The sequence below is a fragment of the Saimiri boliviensis genome, chromosome 16 (assembly GCF_048565385.1).
Source record: "Saimiri boliviensis isolate mSaiBol1 chromosome 16, mSaiBol1.pri, whole genome shotgun sequence".
In the NCBI taxonomy this organism is placed as follows: domain Eukaryota; kingdom Metazoa; phylum Chordata; class Mammalia; order Primates; family Cebidae; genus Saimiri; species Saimiri boliviensis.
In genome coordinates, this window is record NC_133464.1 from 34,104,282 (window position 1) to 34,119,865 (window position 15,584).

The 15,584-nt window shown below is 39.6% G+C and overlaps 1 long non-coding RNA gene across 7 annotated transcripts in view; it reads left to right on the forward strand.

Moving 5' to 3' along the window:
* Positions 1-524: 524 nt before the first annotated feature.
* LOC141581609 (uncharacterized) overlaps positions 525-15,584 on the forward strand; it is a 33,764-nt gene continuing 18,704 nt past the window's right edge. For 4 of the 7 annotated variants that reach the window (XR_012514332.1, XR_012514337.1, XR_012514336.1 and 1 more), the window contains exons 1-2: positions 525-868; positions 15,137-15,228. This is a non-coding gene — a long non-coding RNA (uncharacterized LOC141581609). Of the gene's footprint in view, positions 869-8,434; positions 8,619-13,082; positions 13,204-15,136; positions 15,229-15,584 lie in introns of all 7 variants that reach the window. The other 3 variants (XR_012514334.1, XR_012514335.1, XR_012514338.1) reach the window with 3 other exon arrangements.

Below are 15,584 nucleotides of genomic sequence, written 5' to 3' on the forward strand. Positions count from 1 at the left end.
CCTCTTTTCTTTTTCCTTTTGAAAATTTTTAGTTATATGAAATAAAAATTTAAAAAGTTCTTAAGGAAAATATAAACTAAGAAAAGCCCATTCATTCAGTCTTCTCTGACAGCTAAATATCAGCTGAGAAGAAATAGTCACTCCACAGTTCCATTACACATCATAAACTCTCACATATTTATAGTGAAATAAAAATGTTTACTACCTGTCTGGATGTATTTCTCAGAAAAAGAGAAACCAGTATCTAACTTGTGGGCAGCAATAGCCGCCATTTTGTGATCTGTTGAAGTTTGCACAAGATAAGTTTCAGTTTAATGTTTCCTGCCACAAGTTTCAGTTTAATGTTTCCTATTGACAAGTTTCAGTCTTTGTTTCCTCGCTGATAAGTTTCAGTAATGTTTCAGTTTCTGTTTCTCCACTGAATGTTTCAGTTTCTGTTTCTCCTCTGAATGTTTCAGCTTCTGTTTCTCCGCTGAATGTTTCAGTTTCTGTTTCCTGCTGGTAAGTTTTAGTTTTTGAAACTTAGGAAGGCCGGAATTTCCCAACTGCAAGCTTCCTTTGCCCCACCTCCCTGCCTGGCCTATTTAAGCTGTGAGCTCAGCAACAATAAAGGAGACTTGATCAGACTCCTGTCTTGTCTCCATTCTTCGCGTCTCCTGCCCATCCATCCCCACTCCTTCCCTTCGAGCTCCTGTTGTTGTCCTGCAGGTCGGGACAGTCTGGCGCCCAACGTGGGGCTCGAAGTAAGAGGGACACAGTGAGGGACGTCGTCAAAGCTGGCCGGATTGAAGGAAGAAATCCAGAGGAAGAGTCACCGCGGGAACCTGCTGCGGCCTTGCTCTCTGATAAGTGGACGACGATATTATGGGTCAGGAAATTAGTAAGCATGAGTTGTTTGTAGAAGAACTCAGCATAGCATTAAAGGCACGAGGAGATAGGTGAAAGTAAACCGGTTAATTAAATATTTTGATTATATTAAGGACGTTTGTCCCTGGTTCCCTCAAGAAGGAACCATAGATCAAAGATGTTGGAAAAGAGTAGGGGATGCCCTAAAAGATTATTATGATGCTTTTGGGCTTCAAAGGTCCCTGTAATTGCTTTCTCATACTGGAATCTAATAAATGAGATCATTACCCAAAAACATGACGATCCAGTCATTGCTAATCTCATAACCCAGGGGGAAACTTGCCTGAGAGACTCATGTAAAAATTTGTCCGATAAAAGCCCCCCCTTTAAAGAAAATTCGTTAGTTTTGGAAAAAACAGAACCCAAAGAGGGCAAGGAGAAAAAGTCAGGGGAAGCTGACTTAATGTCATTTAACAGCAACTCTGGTAAAGAGGAACAGAAACCCGTGGAGAGCGGTGGGCCTGTGTGTTCCTTAGAGAAATTTGCTGAACGTGTAGCCGCAGGCCTTAAACAAAAATTAGCTAATCCAAAATATCGAGAGGATTGTATGGCTAGCCAGTCGAGCCAATAATTCAGAGGACGAAGGCATTGATGAGGGTATTGATTGGGATGATCTTGAGGATGAAGCGGCTCGATACCAAAATTCTGTGATCTGAGTTGGATATATTTGAAGGTATTTTGAAAGTTACGTTCAAGGCTAACACCTGGGCTTTGTGTAGTGTAAATAAGACCTGTGTTTATGAACCTTTCAGCTAATTTGCTTTTTTTTCCCTTACATGCCAAGTGATGTTCAGGTTTTGAATGTTTTTGTATCAGTTTTTTCCTTTGTAAATGGCATTAACATTGTTACTTGAGGTCTTGCTTAATCACTTTTGTCGTCCTGAGAACTTGAATTTACAGTGCATCAGATTTGTTGCTAATTTTGTCTGTAGATAGTCTAGCTTCAGCTGTTTATGGTGATGCTACATTTTCGTTTATAAATATGTTTGTGGTATAAAAAAAATGAGTATAACCAAGTTTGGCTGGATTTAATATCCCTGGGCACCCTGGAACAGGGTGGTGTATATTTGTGTACAACCCGGCCTCCCTTCCCCTGTAGCTATACCTATGGGATTCTACAAAGTTACTGTAGACTTAAAAGACTGTTTCTTTACTATTCCTCTCCATCCAGAGGATTATAAGCATTTCGCTTTCAGCCTTCCCGCAATTAACTTTAAAGAGCCTATGAAGAGATATCAATGGAAGGTTTTGCCTCAGGGCATGGCCAACAGTCCTACCTTATGTCAGTCATATGTGGCCATCGCCATTGCCAAAGTTAGAAAAGATTGGAAGGATGTGTACATAATCCATTATATGGATGACATACTTTTAGCAGCAGCAAAAGAGGAAGTGGTCTTGTCTTGTTTCAAAAGTCTACAAACTGCCCTTAATGCTAGTGGATTAGTCATCACCCCAGAGAAGGTGCAACTTACTGATCCCTACACTTACCTAGGATTTCAGTTAAGTGGAACTCGCCTAACGACTCAAAAGGTGCAACTCAGGCTAGACTGTTTAAAAACCCTCAATGATTTTCAAAAATTATTAGGAGACATAAACTGGCTGTTACCTTATCTAAAATTATGCAAAGCTGATCTCAAGCCCCTATACGATACATTGGTAGGGGATCCCAGTCCTACTTCTTTAAGACAACTCACCCCTGAAGCAAAATCAGCTATCAATTTAGTTAACCAAGCTATCAATAACCAAACCATCACCTTTTTCGATATTGACAAACCACTCCAATTTATTATATATCATACCTCATTATCTCCCACAGCTGTGTTCTCACAAACTGCTCCACTTATGTGGATCCATCTTCCTAATATGCCCACTAAAGTCATTGAACCTTACTACCTTATGGTAGCCAGTCTAATTACCAAAGGAAGAACCCTAGGCAAGGAATATTTCGGACAGGAACCTAACAACATTGTCCAACCTTATACCAAACAGCAGATCCATTGGCTCATGCAAAATACTGAAGCATGGCCCATTGCACTTGCCTCATATACTGGCAACCTCGATAATCATTATCCTCCCAATAAGCTTCTAGATTTTGCCAACAGACATGATTTCGTTTTTCCTAAAAATACCAGACTTCATCCCCTTCCAAATGGAATTACCATTTTCACTGACGGGTCATCCACAGGGCTTGCAGCCTTTGTTACCCCAAACCAAACTATCAGCTTTCAATCCCAATCTTCGTCTGCCCAATTAGCAGAGCTACATGCAGTTATAGCTGCATTTTCCATGTTTCCCAATGATCCTCTCAATGTTTATACAGACAGTGCATACATTGCTACCTCTGTCCCAAAGTTAGAAACAGCCCCATTCATAAAACATACCTCAACTGCTGCAAAACTATTTTCTCAACTACAAAAGCTATTAATTTCCAGAACACAACCTTTCTACATTGGACATTTACGTGCTCATTCAGGCTTACCCGGTCCATTAGCCTCTGGAAATGCCAAGGCAGACCTAGCCACCCGTGTGTTCTATTAGTCCAACTCCCTAACACCCCTCTAGCTCAAGCACAACATTCGCACAACTTGCATCATCTTAATGCTCAATCCTTGAGACTACTTCATCACATAACTAGAGAACAAGCCCGACAAATAGTAAAGTCCTGCACACAATGTGCACCTCACTTACCGGTCCCACATCTTGGAGTTAACCCTCGAGGCCTCCTACCTAATGCCCTTTGGCAAATGGATGTCACTCATCCCAGAATTTGGAAATCTTAAATACGTTCATGTCTGCATTGATACTTGTAGTGGATATATCTTTGCCACTTTACAAACCGGAGAAGCCACAAAACATGTTATTGCTCATCTTTTAACTGCCTTTGCATCCCTGGGGTGTCCACGTAAAATCAAAACTGACAACGGGCCTGGTTATGTCAGTACAGCCTTCACTCAGTTCTGTACTCACCTAAACATTCAACATGTTACAGGCATCCCGTACAACCCCCAGGGACAAGGCATAGTAGAAAGAGCTCATCTCACGATAAAAACCACTCTAAATAAAATAAAAAACGGGGAATGGTACCCCCATAAGGGATCACCAAAAAAAATCTTTTATCACACTCATTTATTTTAAATTTTTTAACACTGGATCAAGAAGGACACTCTGCTGCCGATCGACACTGGCATTTTGAATCCAAAAGCCATTATGCATCGGTAATGTGGAAAGATCCCATGACAGGCGCATGGCATGGCCCAGACCCGGTCCTGATTTGGGGTCGAGGATGGGTGTGCATTTATGCCAAGGAAGCCGATTCGGCCAGGTGGCTTCCCGAGAGACTTGTAAAGCAAGTAGATACCAAAAAATCCGAAAAACCAACTCCACCCAGGGATGACACCGAGCCCTGAGGGTCTTCTATCTTTTCCCTTTTTAGGAGTCAACAACATGGTATTATTTATCCTGATTGCTTTCCCTCCTTGTCTTACTGTCTATCGGTCCTGTTATACTCAGCAAACTCAGGAGCTTCTCAAGATCACAAATTGAGGCCATAAAGATGCAGCCCATTCAGGTCCATTACCACAGGCTGGAGATGGCAGACCTAGAGATGGAGCTTGATACCTTTCCTCTCAGGTCACCCGGCGAGCTGAACCAGTTAGCCAATGACGGGCAACTGAGGAGCATGAGTAAGGACACTCCGCCTAAGATAGGGAGGAAAACGTTTTTCCCCTCCCCATGACGGATAAGGAGTCAATGTTCTCTCATGTGGGGTCCTCTGACCTAAGACAGGCACGGTTCCTGTGGGCATAACTACCACTCAGCCTAATTTCTAAATAAAATAAAAAAGGGGGACCTGTGGGCAGCAATAGCCGCCATTTTGTGATCTGTTGAGGTTTGCACAAGATAAGTTTCAGTTTAATGTTTCCTGTTGACAAGTTTCAGTCTTTGTTTCCTCGCTGATAAGTTTCAGTAATGTTTCAGTTTCTGTTTCTCCACTGAATGTTTCAGTTTCTGTTTCTCCGCTGAATGTTTCAGTTTCTGTTTCTCCGCTGAATGTTTCAGTTTCTGTTTCTCTGCTGAATGTTTCAGTTTCTGTTTCCTGCTAGTAAGTTTCAGTTTTTGAAACTTAGGAAGGCCGGAATTTCCCAACTGCAAGCTTCCTTTGCCCCGCCTCCCTGCCTGGCCTATTTAAGCTGTGAGCTCAGCAACAATAAAGGAGACTTGATCAGACTCCTGTCTTGTCTCCATTCTTCGTGTCTCCTGCCCATTCATCCCCACTCCTTCCCTTCGAGCTCCTGTTGTTGTCCTGCAGGTCGGGACACTAACTCAGAGTGCTAGGAATGTTATCTGATACTACAGAGAAAAGAGCAATATGTTTTGCAAACACACAGGTAATTAAATACTTGAGTAAGTTCTAAAAAGAGAAAGGAGAGCTGGAGGGAAGAGACAGGGGCTAAAAATCATTCAGAAGATTGAGGTTATAAACCAGAGCCCAATCTATACACCAAAAAAAGAAAGAGTCTCAGAATCGTAAGATTGAAGTATTTTAGAATTTGGCAGTCATTAAAAGCACAATTTTGCGTTCTTGGGGTGTTTGTCCTATTGTGATTTTCTGACCTAGATTAGTCTAGTTACTCAGAACACAGCAGTATAGCTTTGCAATAACATTGCCCCATGGCTTAGTTTCCCAATTAAACTTAAACAAATTTCTCAAATGCTCATAAAACCCTTGGTGGTGAGATCAGTGCACCTGAATAGTTAATTATTTGAATGTCAGTCTGAGACACAGATAATTGGCAGCTAATAGAAAATGCCTAAAACCTGAAAACAAAAGCTGCTTCTATGGCTGATCAGGGAATAAGTGAACAGACTTACTAAAATGAAGATAAATTTTTTTGTTGTTTTTATCCTAAAGAATTGGAAAGATACTAGAAAACTAAAACATTATTTAAAACCTATAAATAAGAAAGAAGAAAAAGAATCATTGGATTGTAATTATATTCTAGGTGATAAACTTTCGCTGCAATCAAATGATAGAACTAATATTAAGAGCTATCTCTGTATGTCTCCATGCCAAGTGATCATTTAACAGAAAATGTCAGGGTTATCCTGACTAAAAACAATTTTTCCTCTTTGGCTGTAATGTTTCAGCATATGCAAATATGAAGCTAAGTAAGATAAATATATCAGACATTTTACAAAATAGAATTAATCTAGTGACTGTTATAAATCAATATAATTATATACCTAGTAAAATAGCTTGAGATTTGGCTGGAAGATGATAAACCAGAGGTGGTCATAAAAGAGTTTGAGAGCTCAGGAGAGGTCCCAGTGGGAAGCCCAGTGAATTAGTCTTGGGCTCAGTCTTACTTTACATCTTAATTACTGATTTCAAAGAAAGGCTAAACTGCACATTAACTAATTTGCAGATGGCACTACACTGGCAAACACTGGGAATTGCAAATTAAAAATCCAAAAGGATCTTAATAGGTTAAAAATAGAAAACAGTGAAATATAATCCTTTAAGTAATAATAACGATGATGATGGTGACACAACAAAAATTCTGGATAATATTTTTGTGTAGGTATCACATAGAGACATGCAAAAGAAAACATTCTTCAAGACATGTAGTCAAGAAATCTAATGTGCAGAAGCAAGCTTGAAAGAGAGCAACTGCTGAAACAAATGGAGTTGAAAAGATGGGAATAATGAATTCTAAAAATACAAGTGTATTTCTGATATGATTTGGATCTGTGTCCCTGCCCAAAGCTCACATTGAATCATAATCCCCATTGTTGGAGGAGGATCCTGGTAGGATGTGTTTGGATTACCGGTGGGATTGGATCATGAGTTCTTATGAAAGTGTTGGCATCATCCTGTGTTGATACTGGACAGTGAGTGAGTTATCACAAGATCTGGTTGTTTTAAAAGTGAGCAGCACCCTCCCCACCTTGCTCCTGTTCTGGCCATGTAATATGCGCCTGCTTTTCCTTCTTCTGCCACAACAGTAAGTTTCCTGAGGCCTCCCCAGAAGCCAAGCAGAAGCCACTGTGCTTTCTGTACAGCCTGCAGAACCATAAGCAAATTAAACCTCTTTTCTTTATAAACTACCCAGCCTCAGGTATTTCTTCATAGCAGTGTGAAAATGGATTAATATAATTTCCTAATCAAAAGTCAGCTTATTCCACTTATTATTTCATGAGGTTGAGAAATATGATCAGTAGCCCATTGTCACTATGTTTTCATTTCCTTTGTACCACTTGACTCCTCAAGTAGCAGCCTCTGTTTCTTATTCTTTCAATTGATATTTCTCTTGGAACACAGAGATTATTTCATTAAGGCTTCTAAACTATGTGATGGCTCTGAGAAACAGAAGTCAATATGAACAACGTCCATGTTTGCCTCTCATCTTTTTTGAATCACTAATGAGAGCAGGTGTGAGATGAAGTAGGTATCAGGTACAAATAGAATATATTCCCAAATGTCTGAGTGAATAATATAATGGCTGAGAAAAGTCATCAAGGTACAAACATTCCAAAAATTTTCTCAGAGCCAGGGAGGATAGAAGTAAATATTTAAATGAAATAATTAACAAAGTCAGCCTGGAATATTTTGCCAGGAAGTGAGGAATACCTGTCTTGTAGAATCCTGTAGAAATTCTGAGTTCAGAATCAGCAGATGGCCAAATGTAGGAAAGAGAAGTGAAATTGAAATAGAGGAGTCAATAAAATATCTTTGATGGGCCATTGCACAGTCTACGTGCCCATCCCACTGCCTTAGCTCCACAGAGGCCATGCCATTGGCATTTCCTCCAGGAATAGCTTCTTGTTACTTCCCCGACCACTAAATGACCTCCTCATCCTGGAATTTGGAGGGCTGGAGACAGACAACCAATTCTGTATCCACTTCCCCTAAAGGGCAACTTCTTAGCCCTAGGGCTTTTGAAGTAGGCTTGTCCAGGTGAGGGGGGGCGGGTGGTAGAAATTGCAGACTATCCCCTCCACCTACAACCATAAACAATGGAGCTCTGTTGATTTGCAGAGTTGAGCAGAAATTACACCACTCCCTTGGTCTGACTTGGTCACACACAGAAAAGCCAAGTATAGTTCCAAGGAAAGGCAGAACTTCAGTTGAAAATCCAATAGCAGGGGAAATTCACACCAGGTACTCTTTTCTTCTATGCAATCCCTGAATGGATAACCAAGTATCACCAGGCAAATGAGAAAAACCAGTAGCAGGAAAAAGAATAACAACTAGAAGAAATCTAGACCCTGGAGAAAATGTATTTCGTAGGCTGGTAAAATTTTTAGAGGAATACAGGACATATTAGGCACACAAAATATAATGAATATGACCAATACAAGTTAGAAAGAAAGGCAACTAAAAACCTCAAAGAACATAAACAAATAGCCCTGGTCATGAAATTCATTATCTAGATAAAAAGCAAATTAAATATAACATGAACTCAATAATTGATGATGTGTTTAAGAGAAGAATCAAACTGACTTTAACTCCAAAAATATTTTTTAGGGTGACCAAGAGGTGAAAGCAAATGGGCCCATGGAAAGATCTGAACAAATGACTTGGCTCAGCACTGAATGAGTATAATCAGACCAGTGTAAATATTAGTTACTGATTTTCAAATTTTATCATCAATCTATTGTCAAAACATGAAGACTTGATGAAGAAGAGACTTGATTAACTTTCCAGAGAGGTAAATGTTAGTAATCTTCACAAGATCAAAGTAAACATATTGGACTTTCAGGTGGAACAGAACCTATGGAGGAAAGGGCAGAAGCCACTTTGTGGCCCTTCTGCAAACGTGGCTTCTTCATCTCACAAAGATGGAGTAAAGAAGTATTGCCAGAAGTTGATGGGAAAAAAAGAGGTTAAGAATACTTTTGAGAGTTTAAAAAGTAGTTTTAAAACCTTTAAAGTAAGGATACTGAAAATATCTAATTGAGGGATGGTAGAATAATATGAGATAAGTCCTCCTGTACAGAATTATAAAGACAAGATGTAGTTTAGAATTTTTTAAATCAAGAAATAGAGGTACAAGCATATCATTCAGAACTGTGAAGGCAATTCTCACCCCAAACTAAAAGAGACAGTTAATGGAGCTTACCTTTGAGGAGTAGAACCAGGGATGGTGGCTAGAAGTTCTTTTGCTGTATTTGATATAACCCCACTAAGGTCAAAGAGTCTGTATCCTCCCAAAACTCATATGTTGAAGACTAACCCCCATAGTGATGTTATTAAGAGGTGAAGCCCTTGGGAGGTGGTTAGGTCATGAGGGCTCCACCCTCATGAATGGGATTAGTGTTCTCATAAAGGAGCTTGAGGCTGATATAGGAGTTAAAAATAAATTATTTAGGCAGATAGTAAGGGTAAGAAAGTCCTTGGTAAGGTTTTCCTTTTAAGGAAAAGCAGCCCCCAAATAATTTGCTTTTCTAATATAGAGTAGTCTGTAAAATCGAGCCGCAGACATAGACAAGCACGCTGGAAGACTGCACAGGCGAATGCCAGCAGTTGTGCCAATAGGAAAAGGCTACCTGGGAATAAGCATATTCAAAATAGTGGCTCCCTCTTCTCTTTGCTTTGCCAACCACATGCACAGTAAAGAGCAGACAAGATGGCACTGGTCAATTAGAAAGCCCATATGCATAAGGAAATTAGGGTGAGGCGACCAGCCTTTCCTGCAGCACCAGGTAAATGTCACACCTGACAGAACCAATCTGTGGGTCCTACATAAATCAGACATCGCCTCCTCAAGCCTGCCTATAAAATCTGGAGCAGGCCAGCATGGTGACCCACACCTATAATCCCAGCACTTTGGGAGGCTGAGGTTGGTGGATCACTTGAGGCCATGAGTTCAAGACCAGCCTGGTCAACATGGTGAAACCCCATCTCTACCAAAAATACAAAACAAAATTAGCCAGTCGTGGTGGTGGGTGCCTGTAATCCCAGCTCCTCGGGAGGCTGAGGCAGGAGAATCGCTTGAACATGGGAGGCGGAGGTTGTGGTGAGTCAAGATCACGCCACCGCACTCGATCCTGGTCAAAAAGATCAAAACTGTCTCAAAAAAAAAAAATCTGAAGCAGTTCGCTGCATCATGCCAGCTTTTCCCTTTCAGATCTCTCTCTCTCTTTCTCCTTCTTTTGCCTATTAAACCTCTGCTCCTAAACCCAGTCATTGTGCGTGTCCCTGTCCTAAATCGTCTTGGTGCAAGATGACAAACCCCGGGCATTTACCCCAGACAACAATGTTGCTTCAGGGGGGCCATTTTTCACTTCTGCCAAGTGAGGACACAGCAAGAAAGCACCATCTATGAGGAATGAGACCCTCCTGAATCAATGAATTTGCTGTTGCCTTGATCTTGGACTGCTGGCCTCCATAGCTGTGGGAAACAAATTCCTGTTGTTTATAAGCTACCCAATTGATAGTATTCTGTTAAAACAGCCTGAATAGACTAAGACAAACCCATTAAGTACCTATTCCTCCAACAAAAATAATGTTCACTATACTTCATCTATGGTACTTCATTTGTTTTGAAGAATATGGAAATTAACTGACTAGAATGAAACTGTTAACAGATGTCATGTCTTGTACTGGTGAATAGTTGATTCAGACAAAATGAGAAAAACAGTATCTGTAGACATCATAAAGCGTGATGGTTATTGGCCAGGCATGGCGGCTCATGTGTAATCCCAGCCCTTTGGAAGGCTGAGGCAGGCGGATCACCTGAGGTCGGGAAATCGAGACCAAATGGAGAAACCCCATCTCTACCAAAAATACAAAATAAGCCTGGCGTGGTGGCACATGCCTGTAATTCCAGCTACTCGGGAGGCTGAGGCAGGAGAACAACTTGAACCTGGGAGGTGGAGTTTACAGTGAGCTGAGGTCACACCACTGCACTCCAGTCTGGGCAACAAGAGTGAAATTCCATCTGAGAGAGAGAGAGAGAGAGAGAGAGAGAGAGAGAGAGAGAGAGAGAGGGAGGGAGGGAGGAAGGGAGGAAGGGACGGAGGGAGGGAGAAAACAATTTAAGTATGTATATCTGTGTGTACATTAATGATCTCTCTTGCTGGTCTCTGTTTACACCTCCTTTATGCATTACCTAAGGTATTTTACTGACAGCACAACAGTCTACAAACATTAAGGAAGTCTTTGTGTCTATAAGATAAATACAAATTCTTTAATAGGAAATACATTAGTCAGAATTCTCTAGAGAAACCTAACAAATCAGACATCTATACCTATATCTATATGTATATTTATGTTCCTATCTTTATTTATCATCTACCTACTTACCTACCCATAAAAAGGAGATTTATTATGAGGCATTGGCTTATGTGATATGGAAGCTGAGAAGTGCCACAATCAGCATTCCTCAAGCTGGAGACTCAGGAAAGTTAGTGGTGTAATTCAGTTTTAGTCTAAAGACCTGAGAACCAAAGGAGTCAATGGTGTAAATATCATTCCAAGGGTAGAAGAGAAGATAGGATGTCCTAGCTCAAGTAGTGAGGCAGAACAAAAGGGATGAATTCTTCCTTTCTCCACCTTTTGCTCTATTTGGGCTCTTAAGGGGTTGATGATTCCCACCCACACTGGAGGTAGCAATCTTTGGAGGCCATTCATTCAAATGTTAATCTCAGAAGCATCCTCATAGACATACCCCAGAAATCACATATAATCTGGGCATTTCATGGCCCAGCCAAGTTAACACATAAAATGAACCATCAAAGGGTCCTTCATAATTTGGTAGCAATTATCAATACCTGCCCATCATTCAGTACAATTCAATACAACCCTACCTATCCATCAAGTTTATGCTAAAGCCACACCTCCCCCATGGAGCCTTGCCTGGCTAACAGGATGGGAGTCTGCACTCAACTTCTTAACCAGTTCTTCTCCACCCTTCTTTTATGATCTGTCCTCTGCCTTCTCCCCAGCAAATATTTACTGATTACCTAATGTGTGAAAAGCTAACTTGACAACTAGTCAAGAACTATTTGTACAGTTTTCTATATTGCTACTGAGCTTTCCACGTTTCTTTGATTAGGCTTCCTAGCATGAATGTAATTTCTGTGAAGATAAGGACCACATCTCATACTTGTTTGTATACCTTGCAAGGCTTACAATAGTGCTTTCAACAAAGTGGACTTCAGAATTTTTTTTTTGTTAAATGTATTTGCCCTTAGAACTTTTTAAACAAAGTGATGATATTCAACTTGATGTAATTAATCTTATGTAATTGTGAATTTGGGTTTATTAGACAATGTAAAGTAGAAACAAAAATTTAGAAAATTTGGAGTTGATTTCTGGTTCCATCACTTCCTGTCCATGTGACCTGGAACAACGTATATAATCACCTTTGACAGAGTTTTGTCATGTATAAAATGTGGCTAATAACATCTATATAAAGTACTGCAGAAGGCAGTGGTGAGGATCAAATGAGGCATGTAAAATACTCAGGATTGTTCTTAGTGCTCTTGTGAAAGGAAAATTAATCTTGTGTCCACCAAATCACTATGTCAAAGGGAAAAGTCAAGCTAAGAATTACGGACAAAATTCCCATTCTACCCCTAAATAAAATAGCTACAAAGATCAAAAAGCTACATACCTCTCTCTTACTTTGTCTGCAAATAAATTCCTTGTGGATAAAGGACAGACAGAACTCAAAGTCATCCTTCTGTTTACATGAGACAAATGCATATCTGATTTCTTCCTTTGCGCTATTGTTTCATGAAGCCAGAGTAAGGCATAAGTGACTATTCCTGTAAATTGTATATTCAGTAAGAGACTAATGAGAAACTTAGAATGCAATCATTTGTCTCTTATTTACCTATGACCTGGAAGCCTCCACCCCACTTTGAGCTGCCCTGTCCTTCCAGACCAAACCAATGTACGTCTTAGACAGACTGATGTCTCATTTTCCCCTAAAATGTATAAAACCAACCTGTGCCAGAACCCCTTGGGCACATGTAGTGAGGACCTTCTGAGGCTGTGTCAGGGATTCCTCATTAACCTTGGAAAAAAAAAAACTCGTTAATTGATTTAGACTTGTATCAGATATGTTTTGGTTTGTATTCTAAAGTCATCAGCAACTTTGTTATTTTCAGGACAAATGAACTTTCAATTGCTGGACACCTAACAGGTATCACTCACTCAAATTCAGCTGTAGGTCAATGAGGGGAGGAATACCCAGAAGCCCCTGCTCAATATAGGCTCTCAAGTATCTAGGCTGATGGACACTCCACTCTCTGGAACATCTGCAGTACCCACCACAGCAGAGACAGGTGAGGGTCAAAGGATGGATCCTCTGTGTGTGGACCTGTAAGTGACCCATCACTACTGCCCAGTAGCGAGAACAGCAAGGGAGTTGGAAAGTTAATATACATATTAACTTTTAAAAGAAGAGAACCTTAGATCAGAGCCTCTTGAAAGATTAAATGTCCTCTGGTAGATGTAAACAGTTCACCAATGTGGGAACACCTGTTCATACAGCTGGAGCCTAAAAGGGGAGCAGATTAAGTGATTGATGAACCTACTGTCTCTGCCATGGATAATAATGGGATCTATAGTGAGAATGAAAGCAAGCAGAGATACAATTGAAAAGTTCTAAGAATCATAACAAAGTCATTTTTGGGGTCATGTTTCAGAAATACACATTTTTGAAAGTATGCTGTTGAATTAAACATTTTAATTTAATATTCATTACTTCTAAAAAGAAATATCTCCAAGAAATTTTATTTCTACGTTTCATGTTTTTAATTCATGTTTTAGACTTTTTCAGAGATTAGAGATGGAAAGAATCTTGTTTTTAGAATCAAAAGTTGATCTTAGCCATTATTTTCAGCATGATCCTGTTTTAAGTACTAAAGCTGCACTTCTTGTTTGCTGCCAGCAGGGGGAGGTGTAAGAATTCTTTAAGCTTCCTCACTAAACTGTTAAGAAAACCTAAAAGAGGACAGAGAAAGTTATGGATTATTCATTTCTTCCCTAAAATCAGCAGGGTTTCCTGCAGAAGGACCCTGATTATCTTGGAATGTTTTGAATATACTCAATTAGAATAACAAAAAAAACACTTTAAAAAAACTGTTGTGTAAAGAGGCCATAAGTTTACTCTGTTTTGTTTTTGTTTTTTAAATAAAATTTGTGACTATAAACTGCTTCACCTTTGCAGGGGATGAGCTCCTTTATATTTCTGACATAGAAATACAAAAACAAGTCACCTTACCTGAGCCTATGAATGTTCTGATTATTTTAGGGAGCTGAGTCCTTCGCTCTTTTCTCTTATTCTTCAAATGTTCTTACACTTTCCCAGGAGTATCTGATGACGTCCTATCAGTGACTGCACTACAGCTTTGCTGTCCTTCTGATTATTCATCAGTGTCCTTTCTCCGTGGTTAGGAGGTGACACATCATTGCATATGGTCAACTTCCTGACTTTTACTCAGGAGATTAATGGAAGGGATTGTTTTTGGTTGGTTGGTTTGTTTCTTTGGCCTGTCTCATAAGAAAAGGTATCTGAATTATAAGTCAATCCTATATTTTCTTGTGAGTTAAATTTGAAAGTGTGTGTAAAATGAAAAAAAGATTAAACTGGAGTAGAGGAAAGAGAAGCTAATAAAATTTACACCTAAGAATAATTAGTTTTTCTTTTTCTTTTCTTTTTTTTTTTTTTTTTACTGTTTGTCAATTTGTACAATCAATCCAAATAATTCAGGTCAGAAAACTATATCTTCCTTTGATCCTCATATAATATGGTACTTAGTTAACTCTTTGGCATTTTGATGCAAACCTTCTTCTAAACTCTCTGTCTGATTTTGTCTATATAGCCATGGCTATGTAGATGATCTAGAATGTGGCATATTGCCCATCTTTTGCTTTCAATGGATTATAAGATTATTTGTTGCATAAATACATACAGAGATATCTTTATGCTAGAGTTACAAAGAGTTATGCTGCATTAGTCAGAATTTTAAAAACTTACTTCAAAAAAATTAGGTCTACTATATAACTCTGTATTCTATTGATAGGGTTGGGCTCTGTGCCCCCACCCAAATCTCATCTCATATTGTAATCCCTATAATCCCCACATGTCGAGGGAGGGACCTGGGAGGTGACTGGACCATGAGGATGTTTTCCCCCTTGCTGTTCTCATGATAGTAAATGAGTTCTGATACGATGTGATAGTTTTATACGTGTTTGACACTTCCTCCTTCACAGGCTCTCTCTTGCCTGTCACCATGTGAGACGCGCCTGCTTCCTCTTCTACCAAGATTATAAGTTTTCTGAGGCCTCCCCAGCCATGTGGAACTGTGAGTCAATTAAACCTCTTTTCTTTATAAATTACCCAGTCTCAGGAAGTTCTTTATAGCAGTGTGAAACTAGACTGACACATCTAACATGTATGATTTTGGAAAAAATATTACCAAAATAACTTCAGTATCTAACATGTTTACTAAGAAATTATAATTTTAAATTGCAATTTTCCACAACTTTCTTTCATTTTTTGTTTGTTTAAGAGATGAGGTACCACTGTGTTACCCAGGGTAGACTCAAAATCTTAGGCTCAAGTGATCCTCCCTCATCAGGCTCCTGAGTAGCCAGCACTGCAGGTACACGCCATCATAACAGTTTCTACTTTCTTTAAAAAGCATTGCCTTAAATATTT